This window comes from Schistocerca piceifrons, chromosome 2, assembly GCF_021461385.2.
Source record: "Schistocerca piceifrons isolate TAMUIC-IGC-003096 chromosome 2, iqSchPice1.1, whole genome shotgun sequence".
NCBI classification, from domain to species: Eukaryota; Metazoa; Arthropoda; class Insecta; order Orthoptera; family Acrididae; genus Schistocerca; species Schistocerca piceifrons.
The window spans coordinates 633,358,112-633,371,698 of NC_060139.1; the positions used below are offsets into that span (position 1 = coordinate 633,358,112).

Below are 13,587 nucleotides of genomic sequence, written 5' to 3' on the forward strand. Positions count from 1 at the left end.
ACAGCTTCATAGTAGACACCCTAAAACATTCAATAGTGGTAAAGGAATCACTTCACAAGAAACAAAAAGAAAACATCGTCTTCCATACAGCCCCCTTTTTAGGTAACATTTCATATCAGATTCTGCGTGTCTTCAAACGAAAAGGCATAAGCATATCCTTTACCACAGACCAGAAGACTGGACAGAGGTTACCTAACAACATCAGTACACGAAACCCACTTCATCACACAGGTATGTACAAAATTGAATGTTTGGACTGAACTGCTTCTACGTTAAGTCAGGCAGGCATATCATTTGAGATTAGTTTCAAAGAACAATTGGCAGCACTAAAAAACAAAAAATACCACCCACCTGCTTGAAACAAAACACCATATTAGCAATGTAAGTATGAGAATCCTACACTTCCAACCGAAAGGCAAAAAACTAGACGTCCTTGAAACACTTCAAATATACAAACACGAAACAAAATATTCTGAATCAATCTTAAATGACAAAATGGGCAATATTTACAAACTGCCTCCGTTATTAAATTTGCAATGCCCACACACTCTCACACACACAAACCCACACCTTAATGCTTACCATAAGTTATGTTACCATGACAGCCCCCAAACGTTCAAGGGATTGACCTCATTTACAAATATATCATCACATCAAAAGCTTGTACCCCCCTGTCGGCTTGAAAGTACATTTACATCAACTACTGGCACGAACTGTACATCCATTTGCATATTTTAAAGCGTTGACCAACGTACACTCCTGGAAATTGAAATAAGAACACTGTGAATTCATTGTCCCAGGAAGGGGAAACTTTATTGACACATTCCTGGGGTCAGATACATCAGATGATCACACTGACAGAACCACAGGCACATAGACACAGGCAACAGAGCATGCACAATGTCGGCACTAGTACAGTGTACATCCACCTTTCGCAGCAATGCAGGCTGCTATTCTCCCATGGAGACGATCGTAGAGATGCTGGATGTAGTCCTGTGGAACGGCTTGCCATGCCATTTCCACCTGGCGCCTCAGTTGGACCAGCGTTCGTGCTGGACGTGCAGACCGCGTGAGACGACGCTTCATCCAGTCCCAAACATGCTCAATGGGGGACAGATCCGGAGATCTTGCTGGCCAGGGTAGTTGACTTACACCTTCTAGAGCACGTTGGGTGGCACGGGATACATGCAGACGTGCATTGTCCTGTTGGAACAGCAAGTTCCCTTGCCGGTCTAGGAATGGTAGAACGATGGGTTCGATGACGGTTTAGATGTACCGTGCTCTATTCAGTGTCCCCTCGACGATCACCAGTGGTGTACGGCCAGTGTAGGAGATCGCTCCCCACACCATGATGCCGGGTGTTGGCCCTGTGTGCCTCGGTCGTATGCAGTCCTGATTGTGGCGCTCACCTGCACGGCGCCAAACACCCATACGACCATCATTGGCACCAAGGCAGAAGCGACTCTCATCGCTGAAGGCGACACGTCTCCATTCGTCCCTCCATTCACGCCTGTCGCGACACCACTGGAGGCGGGCTGCACGATGTTGGGGCGTGAGCGGAAGACGGCCTAACGGTGTGCAGGACCGTAGCCCAGCTTCATGGAGACGGTTGCGAATGGTCCTCGCCGATACCCCAGGAGCAACAGTGTCCCTAATTTGCTGGGAAGTGGCGGTGCGGTCCCCTACGGCACTGCGTAGGATCCTACAGTCTTGGCGTGCATCCGTGCGTCGCTGCGGTCCGGTCCCAGGTCGACGGGCACGTGCACCTTCCGCCGACCACTGGCGACAACATCGATGTACTGTGGAGACCTCACGCCCCACGTGTTGATCAATTCGGCGGTACGTGCACCTGGCCTCCCGCATGCCCACTATACGCCCTCGCTCAAAGTCCGTCAACTGCACATACGGTTCACGTCCACGCTGTCGCGGCATGCTACCAGTGTTAAAAACTGCGATGGAGCCCCGTATGCCACGGCAAACTGGCTGACACTGACGGCGGCGGTGCACAAATGCTGCGCAGCTAGCGCCATTCGACGGCCAACACCGCGGTTCCTGGTGTGTCCGCTGTGCCGTGCGTGTGATCATTGCTTGTACAGCCCTCTCGCAGTGTCCGGAGCAAGTATGGTGGGTCTGACACACCGGTGTCAATGTGTTCTTTTTTCCATTTCCAGGAGTGTATTACCTCAATCTTGTCCGCCTGCTTAGCTGAGTGGTAACATATTTTCCTCCCATGCAAGCGGGCCCGGGTTCGATTCCGGGTCGGGTTGGAGATTTTCTCCGCTCGTTGACTGGGTGTTGTGTTGTCTTCATCATCATTTCATCATCCCGATGTGGCGTCGAATGAAATACGACTTGCACTTGGTGGCCGAACATCCCCGAATGGCGCCTCCCGGCCAACGATGCCATACCCTTATTTCCATTCACCTCGGTCTTAAGTCAGTTATTACATGTAACAGATATAATCTTAAGACCCCCTGCTTTGCGAAATTTGCTCTCATACAATCACTCCTTCTACCCTCTCTCTCCCTTTCACTTTCACTTTCTCTTTCTTTTCCTCTCAGTCTGCCTCCACCCTAAATGTCAATCTGAACCAAAATTGTTATCTGTGCATAATTTTACCACTGTAGCCAACATAATTATTGTACTTTAAGTTTGTAATTTGCTACCTGGCTGAAAAACGAGTACGAACTAACTTGTGAAAACTGGATTTATATACCACCTCAAATATTTATTCCAACGCATCTATTCGACACCTCAAAAAAAAAAAATCTCCAAAATCCTTCAAAAATTTGTTCTCTAATAATGTTGTTACGATGTATATTCATTGTACTTTGTGACAATATTTTCTCTTCTGCTATGCGATCCTTGAATGTAATAGTTTCCGAACGCCATATTTGTTTACAAAATATGACAGTACACAGTGAAAGGAACCTGTGACCACTGCAGGTACTCTGTTTTACTTCTTTTATTTTTACCGTTAGACATACGTTTAGTTTTTTGTCAAAGGAAACCTAAAACCAAGTTATGAAACAGTGTTTGTTTCTCCACTAGACAGTGCCACAAGTTCCTCCAAAAAATCGTAACACATCACGCACACAGACGTTATACTAACGAGTGTAGATCCACCAGATGATGGAGTTTTAAACCTTCGAAACGCGTCGTGGAGATAAATAAATTGTCTGCCAACAGTAAACTTGTTTCATTTAATATTTTAAAACTGATTGTTGTACGTTTCATTAGTGATTGGATTCGTCCCTGAAACTTCCTCACAATTAACACTCATTAAGTAAACACCTTTTTCCTTAGGAAACCATGTGGAATGGGTCATAATGTTCTATTGCAAAAAAATAAGTACTCAAACAGATTTATAACACGGTATTGAAAGTTTTTGTTTATAGTACAGCACATCTTATTTTAAAAGACAATTGTCTAAAGATATTTGTTTATGCTTGTGTATCAAAATTTATCGAAAAAAGATTTAGCATCATCGTTAATGAAATTCATAGCATGCACAGCTACAGCACTGAGGGCATCTCTTATGAATTCGTGATAGCTAACGACGAAAAATCAGAATTGGGATTTATAAGTAGATACTTGTAGGTAAAGGGTTACCATGCGCCGGTGCAGAAAAGATATTGTAACATCGTTGCAGTAAGTTGCAGCATCGTCAGGATTGTCCGGACAGACGTTATACTAATGAGTGTAGATCCTTTCGACGAAAGGCGCTTTTCCCGAGCCCCAGCAGTACGGCTGACTGATTACGGAGTTGTCGGAGCCTCTGCTTTACAGAATGGTAGTTTACAGGAGAACGCGAGACTTATATAGTGTCCATCTATAGTAGCCAAATTGATCGATCCAGGCCAGAGAGTGGTTTTTGAAACGGTTATAAAAGACTGAAAAAAATAATGCTAAACAGTCTTCATGCGAAGCATCGTTCGTTAAGCGAGTCAGTTTCTTGCATTTTCTTCGCCTCGTTGTGCGAATCACCCGTTATTGGACGTGCTCATTAGCAGGGTTAGACTGTAATAATAATTTAAAAAATACGACGGGCCGGATACCATGATATCTGACTCTTTACCGCGGGCTAGATTGATGGTGTTCGCGCGCGGGTGTTTGTCCGCTACACCAGGATTTTGTTCAAATTTTACGCATTGTTTTTTGTTATAGTTAAAACGATACTGTTCAGATTTCATTTCGTTATTTATTATACTGAAAATGTTTACCTAAATATCACAAAAAACGATTCTAGTATTTCAAAACTGATCTAGTATTGGCAATAGATTAACTTTCAACATCACAGGAAGCTATTATGAAAACTTCAGGTCCTAAAAAATATCTTTCATTTTATGACGATCGTAATTTTCATTTCATATAATACTGGAACCTTTTATAATTAATATTCAGTTATATGTTGTTGTGCGTGGAAGTGATTGTGAGAGAGAATCAGGAACATACCTAATGCCAAATATTTTATTTTGTGACGATCTATGTGAGATCCAAGCCGTGGGGACAATTCCTGGGAAGCACCACGAGTCGTGTGACATGTGTCTGTATGGTGCAAAAACTGGCAGTTGAAAGTTTGAGGTCGTCCACATGAGTGCTAAAAGGAATCCGTTAAACTTAGGTTACACGATAAATCAGTCAAATCTAAAGGCCGTAAATTCAACTAAATACCTAGGAATTACAATTATGAAAAACGTAAATTGGAAGTAACACATAGAAAATGTTGTGGGGAAAGCTAATCAAAGACTGCGTTTTATTGGAAGGACACTTAGAAAATGTAACAGATCTATCAAGGAGACTGGATACGCTATGCTTTTCCGTCGTCTTTTTGAATACTGCTGCGTGGCGTGGGATCCTTACCGGATAGGATTGACGGAGTACATCAAAAAAGTTCAAAAAAGGGCAGCACGTTTTGTATTATTGCGAAATTGTGGAGAGGGTGTCACTGAAATGGTACAGAATTTGGGGTGGACATCATTAAAACAAATGCGTTTCTCGTTGTGGTGGAATCTTCTTAAGAAATTCCAGTCACGAACTTTCTCCTCCAAATGCGAAAATATTTGGTTGACACCAATCTACTGTGACTTCTCTGACAGGAAATCACGAATCCCGTCACACAACTGAGACGATATTCCATAAGCACGCAATTTCTCTACGAGCCCCTTGTGTGATACTGTGTCAATAGCCTTCCCGAAATCATACTACCTTCCTTGAACACTGGTGTTACCTGTCTACCTTTCCAGACTTGAGTCATAAATAAATATGACAGTGTGGAAAGTTTTAAACAGGCCTTCTTTGAGGAAAAGCAAATGGAAGTGTCAGATAATTTCTGGTCAGGGGAAAAGTGCAGTCGAAAATGAGTCACAATTTTGTCCTATTTGAACACTAATGTAGAAAGAGAAGAGGTTATTGTGAGGGTAGAAAATACATTTCCCTTATGCTGGAGAAATAAGATCATTTCAGTACCCGCAGATGATATTGTAAAATTTGTTGATTGATTTTCTTGAAAGATAAGAAAATCTGCTTATGGAGGAGAGATTCTAGGCCTCCCATTAGACAAAATGAGAACAGGTGCGAGGTACATGTGAACAGATTAGGGGTGCAAAGAATTAGTAATTTTAGAGGAATGCACCGAGAACGAGTGGGTGCTGCAGGAAGCTTATACAATGATAGAGACAGGAATGTCGACTTCAGGCGACAGCAGTCTGCTGTCTGGGCGGAGTGGCAAAGGCTGGAGGAAATTCGTTCGTTCTTTTCTTTTCTTACAACACAGCTGACGCACCTATATCAGATGCCGCCAGTGGCAGTGACTCAGCCTGCCAGTAGAATGCTAGGAATGTTTATACTCCTTATGAACCTAAATAAACTACATTAGCTGTTCTCAGATTTTGTTCAAACTTTACACATTACTTTTTGTTATTGGTAAAAACGATAACTTCCAGATTTTAGTTTGTTATTATTCATAGATTGGAGAATAGAAAACTTTACTTAAAAATCACAAAAAACCATATGGTGCTTCAAAACTGATCTAATAATGGCAATAGATTAATTTTCAACATCATATGGGATATTAGAAAAAGTTCAACTCCTAAAAACAAATTAACTACAATTTTTCATTTTATAACGTTTGTAATTTTTATTTGTCATTCTTGGAACCTCTTAAAATTAATATACAGTTATATTTTGTTATGTCAGTGAATGGAAATGATTGAGAGAGCGAATGAGAGACATACGAAGTTCAAGATCTTTTATTTTATGAAGCTCTATCTGAAATCCAAATCGTGTGGAAAATTCCTGGGAAAACCCATGAATCATGTGACATATGCCTGAGTGAACATGCTTTTGTAAAAGGTAGCTGTAAAAGAAATAAAGGGCGGAATGAGTTTGCAGACACCGACAAGGAAAGAAGGAGAGCACCAAAAAGTAATTTCAGCTGGCATCCATACTGCTGTAACAATAAATGTGTAATAACAGGAATGAATTATTTGGAGGATGCTATCATTACCACAGAGCATCATGAGGAGGAAATCATTTTCATAATCACTCACTACCGAGAAGAGACTGGAATAGCAATCGTAATCATAACAGTGGACAGAAATTCATGCAGAACAGACCCACACCAGATGGAGACAGGGACAGAATTAATTGAAATTAGATTGCTTAACCCTAGGAAAAACCAGTTTGGTGCCAGCTCATTGCTACAGAGGTTAAATATACAGCGGGAAAGACTGCTGTAACACCTGCGTAGTGCGTTGGAATCATTCAAATAAATTTTCTTAAGTAAGATGATGCGGCAGACATGCTTTTAGAGGAAAAGGAAGTAACACAACACAGGATATTTACCCAGTGATTAAAGTCATGGTGGCAGATGTGCAATTAGAAAGGGACACTCAGCAGTGAGAGCCTAATTTGAGAGATACCTGAGTTAATATTTCAAAGATGTCCCATGAGTTTCGCTTGGCCTCTGCTGTCACTCAAGAAAACAAAAATAATACGAGCTATAGTGGGCAAATTCAAGAAGTAAATCAATAATGTAGGCTAGAGTTTTTTGACCAGTACTTACTCTAACAAGAAATAGCATGGTGGAACCTAAATTGCCCATTGATGTAATAATAGGCATGGACTTTATGAATGATAATCGAGCAGAATTAGAATTGAATGAGGGAAGATGAGTTTGCAAAAAGGAACGAAGGTACACATCCATTTCAACGTGCAGGTTTTTCAAGCACAACCCAGTGAGTTATTTGAAATTATGACTTGAACATAAAAATTGTGGAAAAATAAAAGCAAGCCAGGATTGTCACCAAGGGAGACAATGCCAGGAAGGGGTGGTGGAAACCATAAAATTAATGAACAGCTGGAACAACCTCAAAGCAATAGTTCATAAGAAATGGAACATGTACTATACAGAGAAGCCTTTCACTGAAGAATGACAAAAGCAAAGTTTAAGGTAAATACCATCACAAATTTTTCGTACTTGCATTTGCCTACAGACAAGATGTTTTCAGAAATCGGAGAGTGTTAATCGATGGAGTGGCTGAAGTAGCTGGTTTGAATTATAATAGTCCATTGCAGGTGGTTGATAAAAAAGATTTGTGCTTTTACATTTTCCAGATTGTCAACAAATCGATACAAGAATGTCAACTGCAAGAGAGATAGACAGTCCAAGACAACTCAAACAATTACTACAAAAGTTTCACAGGGTGGAAGTTTCTCCTCCATAAATCTAGGATTGGGTTTTTGGCAAGTAGAGTTACATTCTTCATGCAGAAAATATACATATATCAGTTCTGTAGCCACTTATTTGTAAGGAGCATATCATTTGTTGCTTTTGTTTGCAGATAAGACAGGATCCTCAGCCAGTCATTGAATCACCATGTGAAAGTGATGCTGACGATCTATTAACAGCAGAAAAATCATGGAAATTCCATAACAGAATTGTAAATGCGCTGCTGATTTCTGTGAGGAATCGTGGTGGGGGCTGGTAACAAATATAAATCGTGTTTTGGAACAGGTAAGGTAAAATTCTTAGTCACATTGTCACAGCAGAGAGGATACAGAAATATGGTCAATGTTCAGGCCTGAAAAGAAAAGAACTTGCCAACAACACGGCTAGAATGCAAGAATACTGATAGGTCAGAAATTCCTAGTAAAATATTTCTGACTTCCAAACAAACAAAAGGGGTTATGTCACAAAGTCCTTTCTGTGTATATTGGACCATTGAGGATAAGAAGAAATACTCATGAAAATGCATTCGAGATGGTATTAATTAAATCCAGAAAATATGTTGACATGCACCACATTAGCTACATGAAACTCGTCTAGGAGTAAAATACAAGATATGGACGCAGGTCAAGAAGCTATTGCATGTGAGGATTTGACTGTTCTGTACTAATCTAGATCGAACAGTTACAGTGTGTGACACTGATCCATGTTGCACGAGTATGACAGGTTCCCTGTGTATAGGAAGTGGCATAGTGCCAGGAGTTACAATGAAATTTAATGGATGTAATTTTTACGATGTATTCCTAAGATTTCGATCTATAGCAAACTCGAAAATTTTATTGATATCTTAATTTTTACAGGGGTAGAGAAATTCAAATTTATCCTTCTTGCACACGTTAAATATGCACATAAAATCCGGTGTGAGGCAAAAATATTGTTTATTAAATAAATGTTATCATAGGAATAGTTTGAAGTTGTAGACTTGAAGCACAAGAAAATTTTTTGGCATGTAAAATGTGGTCTGAACTGTAAAATTAGTTTTGTTTTATTTACATTCCACATAAGTAAAATATCGTAATTTTACTGACCAATGAAGTAACTTTCAAATGAGTGACATGCCCTGCTGTACAAGGGAAAAGAAGGGCAACATGGAAAAATGCTCCCATTGGAGGACAACAAAGGTGAATACATCCACATTTAGAAAACTAACTGAAAAAAATGGGTAGCAGCTCTCATTCTACTTTCGTCAACAGAGTTTAAAATTTTCCGAAAAATTTAGTCATTTGAGAGTATTCCTGCTTCTTTTGAGAGAGGAGGAGACACTCCCAGTAGGAGAGAGATAGAAAAGTAATGAATTCTGGAAGATGGTAGACAGTGGTACAGAAAGAATGAAGGAGATAATTTCATTCTGAGAGAAAGGGAAGGTCACATTGGCAGTGACTCATAGCTCACCATGAGAGAACAGTGCAAGGGAAAAAATGAAGAAGGCAGTGCAAATGGAAGAGGAATAAACAGAAGGAGAAAGCAGAAGTGAGTGAGAGCCAGTGGTAATGAGAGACAGAATCTATGACAAAGACAACGATGAAGAGAAAGCAGTAATGCAAGAAATGGATGAGACAGTAGCAGTAAGAGAGAGAGAAAGAAGGAGACAGTGACAGTGAGACAAGACAGTAGTAGTAGGACAGAACACAATGTTTCTTAAACCACTGGATCAGTTACAGCCAAACTTCGTGTACATAATCACTAATTGCCTAGAAAGAACCACTGTGGGGGTATGAACCACCAACCTCTCAAAAGGGTGGTGGTGAAAAAGAGCATTGCTCACAATGAACATATATCCACACCATATTCATCTAGCATTTGAGAATGAAAGCACTTCGTGACTTAATCTGAAACACTAGCTGACACACACCACAACGTGAAGAAGGGAAATAGGTTTATCGCTTACTACATATTCGCTGTTAATGATGTGACACTACAGCATCAGGCATGACCTTTTAGTTTATTACGTCATCACTACTAACTCTATTTAAAACACAGACAGTATTCACATATATCCCTAACGTAGCTGAAAAAATATATCACTGTATGACACAAATCAGACAATACGTCAGACACACTGAGATGCGTGAAAAACTGTCGCATGATGCATGGCATTTAAATTTCATATTTCTGTGTTATGAACTCTTTTCGCAACACATTTCTCAGACTGTATCCTCATATACCACTGGACATGCCTGTAAAGTTATATCATTATATGGCATATAGCTCAATGGATATGACGTCATAAACATAGAGCTCCACGGAAACGAAACTACAGTGCGAAATTCCCTACATATGCATGTGAAAAGGTATGAAGTATATATGAAACACTTTCGACATGTGCGCATGCTAACAACAGACAGAAAGCTCCTCCTAACTCTTGGATTAGTTTCAACTAATCTTGGTACTCACATTACCTACTATCCAGAAGAGACGAGGTACTGGCAGAAGTAAAGCTGTGAGTACCGGGCGTGAGTCGTGCTTCGGTAGCTCAGTTGGTAGAGCACTTGCCCGCGAAAGGCAAAGGTCCCGAGTTCGAGTCTCGGTCGGGCACACAGTTTTAATCTGCCAGGAAGTTTAATATCAGCGCACACTCCGCTGCAGAGTGAAAATCTCACTCTGGAAACATCCCCCAGGCTGTGGCTAAGCCATGTCTCCGCAATATCCTTTCTTTCAGGAGTGCTAGTTCTGCAAGGTTCGCAGGAGAGCTTCTGTAAAGTTTGGAAGGTAGGAGACGAGGTACTGGCAGAAGTAAAGCTGTGAGTACCGGGCGTGAGTCGTGCTTCGGTAGCTCAGTTGGTAGAGCACTTGCCCGCGAAAGGCAAAGGTCCCGAGTTCGAGTCTCGGTCGGGCACACAGTTTTAATCTGCCAGGAAGTTTCATATCAGCGCACACTCCGCTGCAGAGTGAAAATCTCATTCTGGAAACATCCCCCAGGCTGTGGCTAAGCCATGTCTCCGCAATATCCTTTCTTTCAGGAGTGCTAGTTCTGCAAGGTTCGCAGGAGAGCTTCTGTAAAGTTTGGAAGGTAGGAGACGAGGTACTGGCAGAAGTAAAGCTGTGAGTACCGGGCGTGAGTCGTGCTTCGGTAGCTCAGTTGGTAGAGCACTTGCCCGCGAAAGGCAAAGGTCCCGAGTTCGAGTCTCGGTCGGGCACACAGTTTTAATCTGCCAGGAAGTTTCATATCAGCGCACACTCCGCTGCAGAGTGACAATCTCATTCTGGAAACATCCCCCAGGCTGTGGCTAAGCCATGTCTCCGCAATATCCTTTCTTTCAGGAGTGCTAGTTCTGCAAGGTTCGCAGGAGAGCTTCTGTAAAGTTTGGAAGGTAGGAGACGAGGTACTGGCAGAAGTAAAGCTGTGAGTACTGGGCGTGAGTCGTGCTTCCGTAGCTCAGTTGGTAGAGCACTTGCCCGCGAAAGGCAAAGGTCCCGAGTTCGTGTCTCGGTCGGGCACACAGTTTTAATCTGCCAGGAAGTTTCATATCAGCGCACACCCCGCTGCAGAGTGAAAATCTCATTCTGGAAACATCCCTCAGGCTGTGGCTAAACCATGTCTCCGCAATATCCTTTCTTTCAGGAGTGCTAGATCTGCAAGGTTCGCAGGAGAGCTTCTGTAAAGTTTGGAAGGTAGGAGACGAGGTACTGGCAGAAGTAAAGCTGTGAGTACCGGGCGTGAGTCATGCTTCGGTAGCTCAGTTGGTAGAGCACTTGCCCGCGAAAGGCAAAGGTCCCGAGTTCGAGTCTCGGTCGGGCACACAGTTTTAATCTGCCAGGAAATTTCATATCAGCGCACACTCCGCTGCAGAGTGAAAATCTCATTCTGGAAACATCCCCCAGGCTGTGGCTAAGCCATGTCTCCGCAATATCCTTTCTTTCAGGAGTGCTAGTTCTGCAAGGTTCGCAGGAGAGCTTCTGTAAAGTTTGGAAGGTAGGAGACGAGGTACTGGCAGAAGTAAAGCTGTGAGTACCGGGCGTGAGTCGTGCTTCGGTAGCTCAGTTGGTAGAGCACTTGCCCGGGAAAGGCAAAGGTCCCGAGTTCGAGTCTCGGTCGGGCACACAGTTTTAATCTGCCAGGAAGTTTCATATCAGCGCACACTCCGCTGCAGAGTGAAAATCTCATTCTGGAAACATCCCCCAGGCTGTGGCTAAGCCATGTCTCCGCAATATCCATTCTTTCAGGAGTGCTAGTTCTGCAAGGTTCGCAGGAGAGCTTCTGTAAAGTTTGGAAGGTAGGAGACGAGGTACTGGCAGAAGTAAAGCTGTGAGTACCGGGCGTGAGTCGTGCTTCGGTAGCTCAGTTGGTAGAGCACTTGCCCGCGAAAGGCAAAGGTCCCGAGTTCGAGTCACGGTCGGGCACACAGTTTTAATCTGCCAGGAAGTTTCATATCAGCGCACACTCCGCTGCAGAGTGAAAATCTCATTCTGATTACGTATCCTGTTTCAGACCTCACGCCAGCCTGCGTGAGTTTAAGCGCGTGCCTTTCGGCTTCCTCTCATTGTGTCTAGGCTGTCTTGTCTAGACACAACAGTAAACGAAGACGGGAGTACGAGTAAATACCAAGACCACAGGGAATATCTCAGTGCACTGATGAGCTAAAACATTAGGACCACCTGCTTAATAGATTGTTAGTCAATCTTTGGAACAAAATACATTACCGATTCTACGTATCAGGGATTCAACAGTTTGTTCCTAGGTTTCTGGAGGTATGTGGAACTTGATGTCTACGCACAGGTCATGTAGTTCTTGTAACTAACGGTCCGCTGTTTCGCGTACGCGATGATGACGCCCGATAGCGATCCAGATGGGTTCCGTAGGATTTACATACGGCAAATTTGATAGCCGAAACATCAATGTTAGTTCACTATAGTGCTCCTGAAACCACTTTATCATCCTTTGGCACCGAGGCATGGACAGTTACACCTCTGAAGGATGGCATTGTCGTCGGGGAAGACATCAAGCATCAAGGGTCGCAGGTTGTTCGCAGCTGTCAGCGTGACTTCGGTTATTACCACAGGTCCCATGCATGTGAAGGATAATGTCTCGCATTGTTGCCACCAGCCTGCGTTCGTGGCGCGCTAACGTTTTGAATGTTTGCGGAGACAGTCATCGACCTAGTGCAGCAAAACTGTGATTCACCTGCAGAGGTGACGGTTTTCCATTGATCGACGGTGGAATCCCGATGGTCCTGTGGCTACTGCAATCGTAATTGGCGTCAACATTAGAACATGTAGCGGTGGCCTGCTACGGAGCACCATGTTCAACAATGTGCGACGAACAACGTGCTCCGAAACACATATGTGTGCACCAGCATCATGCTCTTTCGGCGGAGGTGCCACAGATCACCATCTATCCTACTTTAGAGGGTAGACAAGCTTTCGAACCCCACGTTCTGTGAATAGTCGCGGACGCCCAACCATTTAGCACCTAGTGGTAGTTTCAGTGTTCTTTTACCTCTTTCCGTAGATGCTCACTACAGTAGCACGTGAACATTCGACCAACTTCGCCGTTTTCGAGGTACTCGTTCTCAGACTCTGCTTAATAATAATGTACCCTTTGTCAAAGTCACGTATCTCAATGTATTTCCGAATTTTCAGCCCATATCTTCGCTAGAGTGATCCCCCGTCCGTGTCTGCTCCGCTTACCTACTTTTGTTACTGCGTCACGTGCCGCTGACATCACCAGTTGGCATACAACGTCGCGGTGTGCAATGGTAATGATGTTTTAACTTATCAGAATATATGCCAAGGTGCTTGTTTCATGTGTTTTCGTTCAAGTCCTATATGACAATATTGGTGTATAACATAGTTGTATT

At 42.8% G+C, this 13,587-nt stretch overlaps 1 non-coding gene across 1 annotated transcript; it reads left to right on the plus strand.

The window, feature by feature from the left end:
* The first annotated feature begins 11,755 nt into the window (after positions 1-11,755).
* On the plus strand, positions 11,756-11,830 carry Trnas-gga. The gene has a single exon. It is a non-coding gene; the product is annotated as a tRNA-Ser (tRNA).
* The last annotated feature ends 1,757 nt before the right edge of the window (positions 11,831-13,587 follow it).